Below are 17,534 nucleotides of genomic sequence, written 5' to 3' on the forward strand. Positions count from 1 at the left end.
TCCCGTCACCAATAATTGTTTCTTGCATTTCAGTCTTCTCCATGTGGACTTCGTTGGGGTAAACTGCTTTGGAGGCGCAGGGTCAACCCTAACAATTTGTGGTTCTGATGAACGGTCAGATTTTACCCGTTTTGGAAGTCATAAACAGGTTCGGCTCTGTTCTGTCGCTTTCTCTTGCTTGAGCACAATTCACCTTTCCCGTCTTGCATCAACTGCTGATTGATGTTGACGTCATCAGACGATAACCTCTTGGGAACACTAGCACTATGGCACTGCAGGAAGTGTCAAAAATGTTGGCGTCGTCAGTCGATGAACTCTGCGGAACACTGGCACCAGTATTCATTGAAGTTTGTGGACCTCAGTCGTTTGCAGCTTTGTACGGCTTTAGATTAACGCCATGTGCTGTTTGCTTTAAGATTGTGCCGTCAGGGGTTTTCAAAATGTAAGTCTGATTTTGATTGACAGCATGTACCACATAGGGACCTTGCCACGGAGCCTTCATTTTCCCCCATTTCCGCGCGACGCAGATTCCACAGAAGTACCTGCTCATCCACCACAAACATTCGCTTTTGGCCGTGGCGCTTTTCGTAGTCACGTTTCTGTCTGTCTTGCGCCTGAGTGATGTTCTCTGAAACTTTGTCTTTCACGACAGTGGCGCGCGGGGTATTATGGGTAACCCAGTGAGGTCAGGTCATAGCAACGGCTATCGCGTCTGTTTTTTAGTTTGGTTACCACCCTTACAAGGGCAGGTAATTTGAGTAGTGTTTCGACATCTAGTATGTGAGATCGAAGTCAATGCATTTATGAGAATTCGGTAAGAATATGTAATTTAATCTAAGTTTGGCAGACAAACTATGACGCGGATATCTAGATTGAAAAACAAGTCGCGTAAGGCGAAATTACTACATTTAGTCAAGCTGTCGAACTCAAGGAATGAAACTGAACGCACTGTATTTTTTCACCAAGACAGTACAGCTTCGTCAATCCCCGCGAGAAGGAAATCGCTCACCTCCCACGTGCAAAACGCAGTGAAATTAACACGCCAGAATAGCGCGGTAGCGTATTGTGCTAAGCAGGAAAGCGCGCTTTTCTGTATTCTTGTTAACTTTCTGAGCTTGTTTTGAATACAACCTATCATATCCATATGTGTTTTGAATCAGGAAATGATAAAGAATAAGATGAAATCATTTTTGGATCGATTTCTTAAATTTTAATCGTAAGACTAATTAATCTATTTTCATTAGTTGTGTGACAAATGGATTTGTACATAATTCAGTATTAAAAGTATTGAGCAAATGTGTACAGTTTAGCTTGCCATACTTTTAGTTAGCACGGCTTGACTGCGTGGTTGTAGTGTCACCTGTTGAAATAGTGAGCTGATTTGTGTGTAGTGTATTGTCATTGGCTACTATTGACCAATGCGAGAGGAGATTGCTAACAGGAGGAAGCCATTTTAGATTGTGAAGGGTAGAACATTACAGACAGTTGAAGAGAACAGACGTGTCTCTGAATGTCTCCACGTTTGGGTTGTAATGTTGCTCACCAAACATTGAGGTCGAATGCTGTACGACTCGTGTTGTGGAAGAATCATGAGTGATTCTATGCTGTGAATATACAGGTATTTATTGAATTGTATTTTGCTCAGTAATATTGACTTGTGAAATGACTGTGAGAGTCATGTTGTAAATTGGGTTGGAGAAGCGTGAGCTGTTGTCAGCCATTTTGAAAAGGAGTGTTGTATGTTCTTTTGTAATGAAGTTACTTGTAAATGAGCTGATGTAAATAATATAACAGCATAAGTTAGTTGACGGATAATTGAATAGTATTGAGAAAGAATGGCAGTATTATTTTGTGGAAAAGTTTAGACTTATGGTAGCTTAAACTTTTTACGCAGCACCCCGGTCGGAGTGACGAATGCACCACTCGGCGGCGGGAGAGAAAGAAGAGACGGGCATTCCCTCCTTGGCGCCACGGATCCGTGGATTGTGGGCGCAAGGTTGTATCAGCGCAGGAGTTCTGGAAACCGGTGGAACCCCACCCCATATTCACCACGAGCTGTATTCTGTCGTGGGTGATTTGGATCCAGAGTATGTACCCGCTGAATAGTGAGTAGTCATTGTATGTGTGAATTACCACTGAAGAAACATAATCGTCAGAAGGATTGTGTGAGACGAGGACGTCGTCAACTGAGAATTACGTGACATGTGAAATGTGCGTAAAGTGAAACTGTGTTAAACAGGAAACATAATCGTCAGAAGAATTGTGTGAGACGAGGACTTCGTCAATCGTGAGACAGTTAGTCTCCCACGCGTTTTCAAGCTATTCTTCTTATACATGAATGCAAGTGATTTGTAGACTGCATGAGAGATAACATATTTGTATTTTTGTGTTGATGTTACAATATAGGTACGAGGGCAAAGGGCATTAATTGTGTTCAGTCTTTGTGCCTTGTTTGAGTGTTGTGTGTGTGTGAGACGGGAGTTTGTAAACAGAGTAGCACACGCATTTTTCTGATAGGAGCATAAATACACACATACACTTACACAGAAAACCATCCGTAACAAGTTGTGATCACATTTTAAGAGTAAACAGGACATAAGTATATATTTTTAGGTTCAGAATGTGATGAAGAATACGATGCAATCAATTTTAAATTTGTTTGCGAAAAATCGATTTTAATGACAAATTTGATGAGCAAACTCATTAATTAATTTTTAAGCCTCCAAGCTGAAATGCAATACCAAAGTACGGGCTTCGTCGAAGATTACTTGACCAAAATTTCAACCAATTTGATTGAAAAATGAGAGCGTGACAGTGCCGCCTTAACTTTCACGAAAAGCCTGATATGACGTCATCAAAGATATTTATAAAACAAATGAAAAACAACTCTGGAGATTTCATACTCAGGATCTCTCATGTCAAGTTTCATGAAGATCGGTCCAGTAGTTTTCTCTGAATCGCTCCACACACACACACACACACACACACACACACACACACACATACACACACACATACACACACACACACACACGCACACGCACACACACACAGACATACACCACGACCCTCGTCTCGATTCCCTCTCTATGTCAAAACATTTAGTCAAAACTTGACTAAATGTAAAAAGAAAAGAAGATACACACACAAAATGTCGACATCACCACCACTACTTCCATCAACAAAATTAAGCAACAACATTAACCAATAAGCAGAAAAATATTAAAAGCAAAGAAGAACAAGTCGCGTAAGGCGAAATTACTACATTTAGTCAAGCTGTGGAACTCACAGAATGAAACTGAACACACTGCATTTTTTCACAATGACCGTAGTCCGCCGCTTGTGCATAACGGAGTGAAACTGACGAGCCTGTTCAGCGCGGTAGTGGTTTCGCTGTGCTACATAGCACGCTTTTCTGTACCTCTCTTCGTTTTAACTTTCTGAGCGTGTTTTTAATCCAAACATATCATATCTATATGTTTTTGGAATCAGGAACCGACAAGGAATTAAATCGATTTCGGAAATTTAATTTTGATCATAATTTTTATATTTTTTATTTTCAGAGTTTGTTTTTAATCCAAATATAACATGTTTATATGTTTTTGGAATCAGGAAATGATGTAGAATAAGATGAACGTAAATGTGAATCGTTTTATATAAAAAAAATTTATTACAATTTTCAGATTTTTAATGACCAAAGTCATTAATTAAATTTAAAGCCTCCAAGCTGAAATGCAATACCGAAGTCCGGCCTTCGTCGAAGATTGCTTTACAAAAATTTCAATCAATTTGATTGAAAAATGAGGGTGTGACAGTGCCGCCTCAACTTTTACAAAAAGCCGGATATGACGTCATCAAAAGTATTTATCGAAAAAAAGAAAAAAAACTTCCGGGGATATCATTCCCAGGAACTCTCATGTTAAATTTCATAAAGATCGGTTCAGTAGTTTGGTCTGAATCGCTTTACACGCACACACGCACAGACAGACAGACAGACAGACAGACACACACACACACACACACACACACACACACACACACACATACACCACGACCCTCGTCTCGATTCCCCCTCTATGTTAAAACATTTAGTCAAAACTTGACTAAATGTAACAAAAAACCGACAAAGAAACAATTAAAGAACAAACTTCTAAACAACATGACCAAAATAAACCACAGAAAAAATAAAACAAATCAAACTGGTTATGTTTCTTTGAAGAAAAAACAATCATACACATACTGTATATACATGAAAGCCACCAAACAAAATACTGAAATCACATTAGCCGACTGTATGATCTCCTAATTGCAATAAGGACGCAAACGGATAATTATGACATGCGTGATGCACCATCATACGATCCCCTTTTGTCTTTTTTGTTTAAGAGGTGGGGAGGGGAGGGGCAACACCGTCGCCGGAAAGTTTGTCCCCAACAACAAACCCAAACTCACTCGAAAAGTTTTAAATCGGTATGATACGAGATCGCGGCCCCCGCCAGGGAGGAGAAACTGGGAATCAAATCGTGAGGATTAAGGTGTACCGCGGAGATAACGGAGCTTTGATGTGGGCTTAAGATACTAATCAGCCAAAAACTGTGTTCGCGACTCATCCATTTTCCTATGAGACGACTTTAATCAAGTGAGAGCACAAAGTGCTCCTGAGCTGCAGATGTTAGGAACCTCGCTTTTTCATCTCCCTGAGAAGACTGACTCGTCCTCCAAAATTCCCTAGATCTCAGCCCCTCGGGTTGTTCTCTTCGAAAAGACGGATTTTCCATTGTGGTTGTCGCAGCAGTAGGTCACGCTATCTGATCTTTCTCTGCTCACTGGACAACAAGAAGCGAGAAGAGAGGGGGGGGAGGAGGAGAAGAGAGGGGGGAGGGGAAGACAGTATATGGCGGAGTGGGGGCCGAGGGAAGGTTTGGTTTGGTAATGGCGTGATTCCATATCTCAGGCCGGAACCCTGGCCTCTTTCATCCACTGGCTCTAATCTGCCTGTCGCTCCTGCCTGCACTTCGCCGGGCTAATTACCCGGGATTATTCCTGCAAACTCCTGATACCTTTTAAGTGCGCGTTAGTGAATAACATGACGCGGCGACAGGCGGCGCCCTCCGCTCTCTAGATAAAAGAGGTAATGGACTAGGGGGACCCGAAGGCAAGAAATCAACAGCCCGCTTTTCAAGACACGTACGCACTCCGTTTCCCCCCGTATTCATCCCCGCCTTTCGCCCCACGGACTTTGATACAAATCCGTGTTCGTTTTTGGTGCGCGGGAGGCCTCGGCTTTGGTTCTCGCCCGCTTGCGTGCGCATCCTCGCCGGAAGATGTGGAAATGCGCCCCTATGACCGAAACTTACCGTGCGGCCAAATGGAGGAACACACAGCGGAACTGTCCGTGGCCGCCCACCCTCTCCCCTTTTGTCGGAGGAGGTCCAATCAGAATTCAGTCTCTGGTATTAACCGAGTCCCCCCCCCTCACTCTCATCCCTTGTCCATAGTGGCTGCTGATCACGTGTTCTCTCTGTCTCCTTCTCTAGCTAAGTCTCTGTCTCTGTTTCCGTTTCTCTGTCTCTGATTCTCTCTCTCTCTCTCTCTCTCTCTCTCTCTCTCTCTCTCTCTCTCTCTCTCTCTCTCTCTCTCTCTCTCTCTCTCTCTCTCTCTCTCTCTCCCTGTGCCCCTTTCTTTCTCAACTTAATGTCGGTGGTATTTTAAAAGATCGTGCCAGCTTCCCAAAATAAGGTTAATTATAAAAAGAAAACAGAAGAGACAGGATTTAGAGGCTATGTGGTAGTTATGCCGAGAAAAGACAAAAACAAAGTTAGCAGAATGTCAATAATGGTTACATCGCTGATGTCTCTAAAACGCTGAAGTCGACATTTGCAAACATTTAGCTCTGCTGTACTTTTAATAGCTGTTAAAAAATAATGTCACACACCCTGGCTACTATGTTCTTGTGGCCTTTGTGCTGAGTTCGAGGCAGTTATGTTCAGCTGGCATATATAGTCACTGCATCTCTTTAGAAAGAAAAAAACCCATGTTTACATGTATCTTTTTAATTTCATTTTTATTTTTGATTAGATTTTCTTAGTTTTGTTTGTATTGTTAAGTTTAGTTTTGATTCTTTTAACTTTCTTGCTGATTCTTTTGCTTCTTCTTCTTCTTCTTCTTCTTCTTCTTCTTCTTCTTCTTCTTCTTCTTCTTCTTCTTCTTCTTCTTCTTCTTCTTCTTCTTCTTCTTCAGCGTTCGACGATTGTGTCACTCATAGTGACTCGTGTGCGACTTTTGGAGTTCTTATCTTCAGAGATCAAAGACAGAAAACAAGACGAACAAGAATAAGAATATCAAAAATATAAAATAATGAAAGGGAGAGAGAGAGAGAGAGAGAGAGAGAGAGAGAGAGAGAGAGAGAGAGAGAGAGAGACAGACAGACAGACAGACAGACAGACAGACAGACAGACTGACAGACGGACACACAGACAGACAGACAGACAGACGGCGACTGAGAGAGACAGAGAGACAGGGAACGAGAGAGAAAGAGAGGGAGAGAAGAAAAAAAGAGAAAGAGAGAGAGAGAGAGAGAGAGAGAGAGAGAGAGAGAGAGAGAGAGAGAGAGAGGGGGGGGAATGAGGGAGGCAGATAGTGAGAGATAGACACACACAGAAAGAAAGATGTGCAATGCAGCTATTTCTAACGCTAACCCACAAAAACCAAACCACAAAGAGCGCACGTGTCATTAGAGGGCTGTGTTGTGGAAAATTAAAAGACAGTCACCCGTGAACGAGAAGAATTAACAGTCACTATCCGCTCTGCCGCTAAAAGCCCGTGGAGAATACAGCTTTCTATGTGGTCCTCGCTCTTTCTTGCATGCATGACGTATCATCCACGTGACGTCCTATTTTAGTACTGAAAGGATCTAGCAACAACGGCATTAAGATGGTCCTTAATCGCGAAGACTTCGCGAAGTCTTTTTACCGAAAATTCGGTGCTAAAGCTTCGTGCGGCAAGCTTCGCGAAGTATTCTTCGCGTAGTCGACTTCGCCCAGTTACAGCAAAAAGTAGAAAGACGACAACAGCGATAGTAAGGATTGCGACAAGAACGACATCAAAAACGACTGCTATTTCTGCAACCATGACAGCAAAAACAGCAGCAAGAAAAAGAAGGAACAAAATAGCAAGAAGAAAAAGAACAACAACAAGCGCCGCAATTCATGAGAATACACAACAGATTACATTTATAGATCGTGTTGCACTATTTGTTGCTTTTTGTTGTTGTTTTGTTGTTGTTTTGTTGTTGCTTACGTTTGATAAGTCACGTACGCTTCTTCAAGTCGTAGAGCACGTGGTAATTCACACACACACACACACACACGCACGCACGCACACACACCGAGCAAAACCACTCCCCTCATCGAATACATTTCCACCTTTTGTCACCATACAGTCGCACATTCAAAGCATGCCGAAGACATTTCTTGCTTACGATGATACTAGCCATCACAATTATCTAAAGAGGACATAAAATGCCAGGAAAGTCAACACACGTTAGGTCCTCATCATTAAGAGTATTTACCTGGAATCAATTGCAAAAGTAACAAGAGGGCGCGTGAGGTACCGGCGTCAGAGCTTGATGCTTTCACTGATTACTGTCTTTGAGTGAAGACCAGCATTTAACAGAATTGTTCAGCCATGAACCATTTTCCTGTTCGTCGCAGGCTCATCTCCCTCCATTGTTTAACGTGACTGACTGACTGATCTTGCTTAACGTCCTAGAAGTTGTCTTGGATCTATTAGGGACATGAAGTTGCTGCGTATAACACCATGATGTTTGTGTTGCCTAAATGCACACCCAGGCATGGGAATTGAAAATTGTAAAAAAGGCGGAAAATTTATAACTGAAGACGCGAAGCGTCAAGTCGACGGCGCGAAGCGCCTAGCCTTACTAGGGGGGTCCGGGGGCATGCCCCCCCGGAAAAATTTTTTCTCCAAAGAACCCAGATGGTGCAATCTGGTGTCATCTGAGCTCCAAGTTTGCCATTAAATTCTGTTTTTAGAATCAGAGTTTTTAGTACAAAAATGTACCAAATTTTGCTTACATGTATTATAATTATATGGTTTAAATTTGTAAAAGAAATTTAGCTGTTGAGACAAACAGGAAAATGTAACTTGTAACACAATCTGTGCAATCTGGTTTACTTTCAAACATAATAGTTCAATAACTGAGGCGGGCGGTAGCAGTGCGTGAACAAAGTACGGAAAGTTTTCGCGGGCTTTTGCGCAAAGGCCAAAGTAACCGGTGCTTTTTTTGTGTGCCTCCCCCCTTTATTTTTTCGGCGGACACTTTTGCATTTTCGGCGGAACAAAAAAAAAATTCGGCGGAAATCCGCGGACAATTCCCATGCCTGACACCCCTTTCTGTGCAAACAGCTTAGCTCACCGTCTTAGATCTTACCAGATGTTAACAGTGGATAATACCATCCCTCTGCTTGGGCACATACTTCTTCTTCTTCTTCTGCGTTCGTGGGCTGAAACTCCCACGTACACTCGTGTTTTTGCATGAGTGGAATTTTACGTGTATGACCGTTTTTACCCCGCCATTTAGGCAGCCATACGCCGCTTCCGAGGAAGCATGCTGTTTTTTTCGTGTTTCTATAACCCACTGAACTCTGACATGGATTACAGGATCTTTTCCGTGCGCACTTGGTCTTGTGTTTGCGTGTACACACGAAGGGGGATAAGCCACTAGCAGGTCTGCACATAAGTTGACCTGGGAGATCGGAAAAATCTCAACACTCAACCCACCAGGCGGCCGCGACCGGGATTCGAACCCTCGACCTTCCGGTTAAGAGGCCGACATCTTACCACCCCGCCACAGCGCCCATCAGGGCACATACTAAAAACAAGTCGCGTAAGGCGAAACTACTACATTTAGTCGAGCTGTGGAACTCACAGAATGAAACTGAACGCACTGCATTTTTTCACAATGACCGTAGTCCGCCGCTAGTGCAAAAGGCAGTGAAAGTGACGAGCCTGTTTAGCGTGGTAGTGGTTGCGCTGTGCTGCATACCACGCTTTTCTGTGCCTCTCTTCGTTTTAACTTTCTGAGCGTGTTTTTAATCCAAACATATCATATATATTATTTTTTTGGAATCAGGAACCGACAAGGAATAAGATGAAATTGTTTTTAAATCGATTTCGGAAATTTAATTTTGATAATAATATTTATATTTTTAATTTTCAGAGTTTGTTTTTAATCCGAATATTACCCGCTATTACGAGCTAGTCGTGTGACAGAGTGTTTTCTTGCACACGAGACTGTAGATGTTTCACGACGGCTTTAGCCGGAGTGAAACAGCAGCAGTCGAGTGTGCAAGAAAACTCTCTGTCACACGACTAGCTCGTAATGGCGATTATGTCTCACAGCTTCAACAGAGGAGAGAACAAACACGTTTTGCGTACTCACGCTTGATAAACCTAAACACAGGAGCAGCCATTGTGGAGAGATCTACTTTCTGACGAAAGTGACCGAACAACTATAAATGACGTCTCGGTATATGTGAATGACGTCACAGTCATCGTCACAGTCTGTATCTTTTGAAGCATCGCAATCTTCATGACGTCTTTCTGTGTCTGCATCCGCGAAATGTTTGTTCTTTCCGGGATCTTTGTCATCTATGTTCAGAACTCTGTCCTTATAGTGTCAGACTAACAGGCCTCCTGAGCGAGCCACTTTCCAAGGGCAGCTAAATTCGCGTATGGAAACAGTACTGTCGTCTGGGATGCCGTTTTCAGTATTCTGAGCGTTGAAGAATTTGTAAAGAGAAGAAACGATAACAGCAGGAGAAATAAAAGTCGTGTGTGCATTTTGGGGTTTTTTGGGGGACGATTTCGAGTTTGAATCCGTTCTTGCACATGCTCCAAAGCGTGTAACATACAATCTTGCACACGTTTGCTTTAGTAGTGGCAAAGAAGGAAAGCGTGTGACATAACATATTTATATGTTTTGGGAATCAGGAAATGATGTAGAAAAAGATGAACGTAAATTTGGATCGTTTTATATAAAAAAAAATAATGTTAATTACAATTTTCAGATTTTAATGACCAAAGTCATTAATTAATTTTTAAGCCACCAAGCTGAAATGCAATACCGAAGTCTGGCCTTCGTCGAAGATTGCTTTACAAAAATTTGAATCAATTTGATTGAAAAATGAGGATGTGACAGTGCCGCCTCAACTTTTACAAAAGGCCGGATATGACGTCATCAAAGACATCTATCGAAAAAATGAGAAAAGAAACGTCTGGGGATATCATACCCAGGAACTCTCATGTAAAATTTCATAAAGATCGGTCCAATAGTTTACTCTGAATCGCTCTACACACACACACACACACACACACACACACACACACACACACCACGACCCACGTCTCGATTCCCCCCTCTATGTTAAAATCAAAACTTGACTAAATGTAACTGGCACACCAAGTGCTTGTTGTGGTTAGTTCGAATTGTTTTGATTAACTAATTTCTTAACAAGCCACTGATTGTATTTACAACATTAATCCATTAAAAAAAAATCCCACTGTGCACAAAGTGCTGTTTAGTTTTGGTATGTGACCAAGTAGAGGGATGTGAAAACCTGGCCAGTCATTAGATGGTGGGCCTCACTGTTTTCACGAGAAGGAGTGCGTCTTTAAATGGTATACCTTTCTTCGCGTGTGAATGGTCGTGTGAAACATCACAGATCTGTCAAGGTTTTAAAATGGAATATATATCAAAAAGAATCAACAGCCTGGCTGCTTCCATCCCCTGTGAACGGTCATATAAACCACCACAGAACTGCCCAGGCTTTTACGTGGAGCAACAGTAGCCTTCCACGTGGATATATACATACTACAAGTCAAAAGCCTAGCGGTTTCCTACTTATAGCGAACTGATTCCTCGGAGGGAAAAAGATGTCAGTTTCAAAATTACTTCAGTAAAAACTTGCCACTTTGCACAGGAATCAACAATTATTATTAAGGCTGTAGATTTTCTGTTCGAGTCTGAGTGCAATGATGCTGTTATCTTAAGTAAAGTTCTGGAAGGATCCGCTATGGTGACAGACAAGATGGCTTACACACTAAGAAAGGAAGACGCCTTTAAGCCATCAGACAGGCATTGTGGGATGCGATGTAGCGGAAGCGTTGAAACTGACAATATATTATAAGATTCATGTGTGCAATGGACTATCAAGAAACGTGACTTCTCTTGTATGCCCGCTGTTCCGGATTCGTCTGGTGAAATGGTCTTTAATTCAAACATACACACAGAGCACGGAAATGAACTGTAGGGAAGCGGAAGAAACACCAAGAGATAACAATGTGGCTAACTCATGTCTCCCAAACGGGATAATACCGCCTAACCACATGCAGATACATATCTCCGATGTTTCATTTTCTGTATGTTTAATGTGCTTGCTTTCTTACTTTCTTTCTTTCTGTCTCTGTCTCTCTGTGTCTCTCTCTCTGTCTCTGTCTGTCTCTGTCTGTCTCTGTCTGTCTCTGTCTGTCTCTGTCTGTCTGTCTGTCTGTCTGTCTGTCTGTCTGTTTGTGTCTGTCTGTCTGTGTCTGTCTGTCTGTCTCTCTGTCTCTGTCTCTCTCTGTCTCTCTCCATCTCTCTCTGTCTGTCTCTCTCTCTCTGTCTGTCTCTGTGTCTCTGTGTCTGTCTGTCTGTCTCTCTCTCTCTGTCTCTCTGTCTCTCTGTCTGTCTGTCTGTCTCTCTCTCTCTCTCTCTCTCTCTCTCTCTCTCTCTCTCTCTCTCTCTCTCTCTCTCTCTCTTTGAGGGGTGGAAGGTATAGAGTTGCTAAAGAGATACATGGCGACTTGGGATGATAATGGTGGGACCTCATCGTCGTAGCTTTCCACGCAGCGAAGCCATGGTGCCGTTGTCTTGATGCCACTAAATCCCTCTCGTTCAATTAGAGCTCCCAGAAACAACACAAAGAGGACTACGAGTTCTCTCAGTCCTGGCCAGAAGATCGCCTGGGGCCAGGTTCACGACGCGATTTCTTGGCTTCATTGACGCTCTATAATTGGGGCGTAAAACAAAGCTCTTGGCGACAGAGAGAAAGAGTCCCCTTTCGGCATGACTTTCGCCATCGGTCAGAAGCTAGCGACCGCCGCGCCGCATTATTTTCGTCCGATGATTCACTGAACTTTTGGAGGGACTGAAATGTCACTGGGCCATAAATGCAACCAGTACACAGTTCTGATTCCTGACCGGCAGCCTTTGTAGGCTTTGTTTTCCTGTGTTGCTCTAAGCATGTTTGGTTAATAATTGACGAAATTACTAGATACCTTGCGGTCGTAGTTATAGAACAAAGGCTGACTGACAAAAGTTGAAAGATGACCTCAGGGACACGGGAAGGTATTTCTTTTCTTTGCCGTAAAGGCCAGACGTATTATAGTGACTTAATAAGGACACTGACACCATTTAACGTGCGCGCAACTGCGTCAATGATTGCTGGAACTAACTAACTAACAAAGCATGTATCAGAACCGTGAACAAATACAACTTTCTGATATGATGGAAGCAAACAGAAACAAAACCTACTGTCATTACCCATCTTACATTTTTGCATCGTTATTAAAATAAAGATCTCAAATTCACATCAAAAGCCTGAGGGTTGGAAAACGCATGCAGACGGATCAAGAGAAGAAAACAATGGGTTGGGCTGTGCGGATGAAAGGTCGTTTTCCCCAGGGAGAAAGCACCCCAAATTTTCATGAGACTATACAGGACTATATGTAATTTAAGCTTACTCTGTCTGACGGCATTGAAAGCCTAAAAAGAGATGAAATGAAACCAATTTATGCAGAAGTGGTTAATTTCATGGTGGTAGAAAGTGGAGCCCTTATTCATGAATGCATTATGTTCAGTCTTGTCCATAACGATGTCTTTGACTAGATTAGTTTGGGCACGTGAACACTAGATTTGTAGTGCCGTGGAGCCCCCCCCCCCTCCCCCCCCCACCCCCCTCCGCCACCTTTTGAAACCTCAACAAATGTGAACAAGCAATTAAGTCATGTCCTAAGCAGGAGGGGTTGTGAAAGTGGAGCCCATGAACAGGAAAGCAGAACACTGAAGGTCCTAAGCAGTAGGAAGTGATCTTTAACAAGCTTTCCACTGTTCTAAACCAACACTTCTTGCAACGACAACGAGGACGACGGCCGCTGCTAGGGTCGCTGCTGTAGATGGAATAACGGTGAACATGACCACTGCCCTTTTACTCGATGATACAATGACATCATCATCGCCTTCGCCATCATCATCATAGTCGTCGTCGTTATCGTCATCGTCTTCGTCGTCATCATCATCATCATCATCATCATCATCATCATCGTCGTCGTCATCATCATCCTGATCATCCTCATCCTCATCCTCATCCTCACCATCTTCTTCTTCTTCTTCTTCTTCTTCTTCTTCTTCTTCTTCTTCTTCTTCATCCTCATCCTCATCCTCATCCTCACCATCTTCTTCTTCTTCTTCTTCTTCTTCTTCTTCTTCTTCTTCTTCTTCTTCTTCTTCTTCTTCTTCTTCTTCTTCTTCTTCTTCTTCTTGTTTTACTTTCTTCTTATTATTGTACTTTGTCTTCTTCGTCTTCGTCTTCTTCTTCTTCTTCTTCTTCTTCTTCTTCTTCTTCTTCTTCTTCTTCTTACTTCTTCTTTCCGCCACACAACCCTTCAACACCTTCCTTCCTTCCTTCCCTCCCTACCACTACCTTTTACCGCCATCGCACTAAAACGACGCCGCTCCGCGACAAACTCACACGAGAGGTGGTGATTTCTGCGGCAAGAAGCTTGGGTGATAAGTAAGTGCTGCGACAACATAAACAACGCACCGATACAGCGCCGATCAATTCAAGAGTTTGCGGCAGCAGAGAGGCAAGCCTGCCCTGCAACGGAGGGAGCCAAGGGAGCTGCCTAACGTTGTTAGCCAGGCGCTGATTGGCAGAGACACCGTCTAATGGCTGGAAAAAGGGCGACAGGCGCGCCACCTAATCACAGCACTTTTACCTCCTTTGCTCCCTGCATCCATCCCCGGCTACCCCCTCTATTCAAGCCGAGGAAGGTCGTCCTCCACCCTAGCACCCTAAACGCACTCGCCCGTGCAAATAAACACTATTACTCTGATGAAAACGTCATTTAAGTGTAATCGAATTGGCCAACGAGTTGTTCTCCCCAAAGACACCATTTTGGAGGCATCACCGTCGGTTTCTCTCTCTCTGTCTCTCTCTCTTTCTCCCTCTCTTTCTCTCTCTCTCTCTCTCTTTCTCCTTCTCTCTTTCTCTTTCTTTCTCTCTCTGTCTCTCTCTATCTCCTTCTCTCTCTCTCTTACTATCTCTCTCTCTCTCCCTCTCTCCCTCTCTCTCGCTCTCTCTCTCTCCCGCGATCCTTGTTAAATAAAGTTCAATTCAATCCCCTCTCTCACTTTGGCTCTCCCCCGGTCTCAGTCTTTCTCGCCCTCTGTCTCATCCGACAGGCCATTTCACGCCACCTTAATCATAGCCGTCTTGCTTGCCACCATCGATGACCTCCCTTGCCTGTGTCTTAGATCCGCACCCCCGGTCCCCGGTCCCGAGCCCAGGCGCAGAGGGCAGGCCAGAGTGGGGCTGGGCCCGGCCCACTCTAATTGTGCCCTGATAGCTGATCCCAGGCAGCCAATTTATTTTCCATTTACAGCTTTTAGTCGCTCCATAAAGCTCTCCGCTCCCGCGGGATCGGGGGGCGAGTTCTGCTTGAAGGAAGAGCGGAGACAGGAGAAAAGGAAGAGAGAGAGAGAGAGAGAGAGAGAGAGAGAGAGAGAGAGAGCGAGAGAGAGAGAGAGGAGAGAGGGAGAGAGAGAGAGAGAGAGAGAGAGAGAGAGAGAAAGAGAGGGGGGATGTGGAGCGCGTCTGGGGCTATTGGCTTCATTAGCCGCCAAACTGCGAGCGCGTCTCAAAGGCGATGCCTTGTGATCGCCCATTATTCGCCTTTGATTAGCTGGCATCTATTTGCAGCATTAATGCGAAGGCTATTAACTTTGAAGAGGCAGCACATTGCGCCTATCAGGCGATGCTTGACTTTCTCACGAGGCAGACGGGCGCGTGCTTCTTGGCGGGCTGCGGCGCGGGCTTAATTTGATTGCTGCGGGGAGAGGGACGGAGGCCATAACTCACGAGATTCTCTCGCTCCCCGCGGAGTCTGAAGCCCTGACGGTGCCCAGCTAAGACAGTCCATTAGTTGCCGCAGCGACTTTGTTTCATCATTACAGGAAGAAGGGACTTTGTAGCCTTAACTAACCCTGTCTAATACAAACTGCCATTTGTCACCAGATCCGCGCGGCAAGATGGCGGCACTAAAGGGAGATCACTACCGCAGCCCACTCGTGGTACTGTGAAAGCTCCCCGACGACATCACTTCCTCGCAAAATCCCGTAGTAAATAATGTTTTACTGTGTTGTGTCTGCGCCTTGGTGCTAAATAATTATGAATGAGGTCTGTGTCTATCTGCGCATATAAGTGCACATATACTAAGCTTTCTACGTCTAGGTACACAAGCTTAAGTTTTATATATTATATCGTTACTTTTTCCTCTCTTTGACATTTTATCTGCCAGCCTAACTGCTTTCTTTTTCTCACGAAACATTAAACGAATATTTTGACCAAATGGTTTCATTCTTAGATAAGGACTACTATGTTCAAGCTGGCAGACTGGCCAGTAAAGAAACAGTCGCAATGTTTCCTAATACCTATACATGTACCAACAACATGCTACCAGTAAGACATCAACTCCCAAACACCTACTCACTAGGACATGATGACACATTGGTTTTTCTTTTTTTCTGTCTTTTTTTTTTTGCCATTTTACAGAGATTTATCCATTTTTGCTTCTATTTACCTTAAGCTATTTCTTTTTCTTGTCTGAAAATCGCAAACACTCTCCTCGTCTTCTTTTTCGCCAAATTCCCTGTTTGAAAAGGCAGCAGCCAGAGACAGGAGACCAGCGAGCGCGTGCTAATTTGTTGATTCACGTGACTGCTATCAGCCAATCAGCTGGCCTCTTGCGCTTTTTAGTGAGCGGGTCCTTGTCAGCGAAGAGGAAGGAAAGATGGGACAGAGTGATCGAACAGTGATACCTCTGTCAACAGAGGAGGGCTCGCAAATTGTCGCAGAGTACATCCATCTGAGGTCAACTGTCTCCCCAAAGCGCAATTAAACGAGGCCGGAATGATCTCAAAGTGTTGCTCTTGTCTAAAAGGACGCTAGTGGAACATCGGAGAGTTGTCTTGGATGACCGAGCGTCCCTGTAGTGTTTAAACAAGTTGTGGACGGATGTCTCAAAACGCCTGCTCCCGTCTTTCGTTTCCGTTACAAAGGATTTGCTTTGTGGCAAATCTTGTGACATTTTTTGTACCCTTTGGGCCTTTTGAAACTGTGCTGCACAAATCTGATCAAATGGGGTTTGAGTTGTGCTCTTTTTCAGAGAAAAAAACTAGTGAAAAATCAACTTCATTATTTTTTTTATTTTTCACATGGACAATCAGAAACGATTTTTCTTCCTGGGATCTATTTGGATTTCTAAATATACCCGTAGAAGCAATTCACGCCTTTAAGAAGAGGAAAAAATAAGATCTCGGGGGAAGGAGTATAAATCGCCTTGGTGAATACAACTTAGCCAATGCTGAAAAAATCTAATTAATAAACATCAAGGATTATGTTTTACCTTGCGTTTCCAAAATTGCTAAAAAGCTAACAAACTAATCAGAAAAAAAACGGTCTGGCACAAATACTTTCTTCTCCTTCTCCTTCTTCTTCTTCTTAACTTGCAGTCGAATTGTCCAAGAAATTCATGAAAGTAAAACGTTTCAGAAAATGGCTTTGTGTTTCAGTCGAAAGAAGATATCACAACTGTAGCCACAATATGTAGTGAGACGGCAGTTTGTTTCCAGGGCACACTTAGACTGTACTGTACAGTAGTTAAATCCATTTTGTAACTATCTGGGCAAAAAAAAGCGTGAGAAAGTGTCCAACCCTAATCGTCAGTTTAACGAAAGTGATGGTAGTAGTCAGAGGGTGTTATTCTACCTCCTGTTTGTATCTTTCTGTGCGAAAATGACAGTTCCCGACAGGATTTGTGGCTCCTGGGTAAATTTCATACATTGACGCTGGCGACAGAATGAAGAGTGGCGGGGCTGGCGTCTACAATTTAGCGTCGAGGTGCGCGTGTCTTCTCAACGCAGCCAAAGAGTGCTTCCGGCAGTAAAAACCTCCTCTCCATTTTCACGAGACTCGGATGGCACTGTGGAGTTGGCTAAATACACACTGCACAGCGTCCGGCACTTGACTCGGCGGATAATTTTACTTCATTAACCATTTCAAAGCTGAAGGTGTCTGTCCCTTTGTCCAGGAATGGAGGGTTTGTCACGGTCAAGTGCTTGACGCTTGTCCTTCCCGCTGGCAGCAGAGTGTGGATTGGCTTCGTTAAACACCGTGAGCTTCGCACAGAATCCTGCA

The 17,534-nt window shown here is 43.6% G+C and overlaps 1 long non-coding RNA gene across 1 annotated transcript; it reads left to right on the forward strand.

Annotated features, from left to right (window-relative positions):
- The first annotated feature begins 1,449 nt into the window (after nucleotides 1–1,449).
- On the forward strand, nucleotides 1,450–2,424 carry LOC138983292 (uncharacterized). Its single transcript, XR_011461068.1, has 2 exons — nucleotides 1,450–1,618; nucleotides 1,895–2,424. It is a non-coding gene; the product is annotated as an uncharacterized lncRNA (long non-coding RNA).
- Nucleotides 2,425–17,534: the final 15,110 nt, after the last annotated feature.

The sequence above is a fragment of the Littorina saxatilis genome, linkage group LG12, assembly GCF_037325665.1.
Source record: "Littorina saxatilis isolate snail1 linkage group LG12, US_GU_Lsax_2.0, whole genome shotgun sequence".
Lineage (NCBI taxonomy): Eukaryota > Metazoa > Mollusca > Gastropoda > Littorinimorpha > Littorinidae > Littorina > Littorina saxatilis.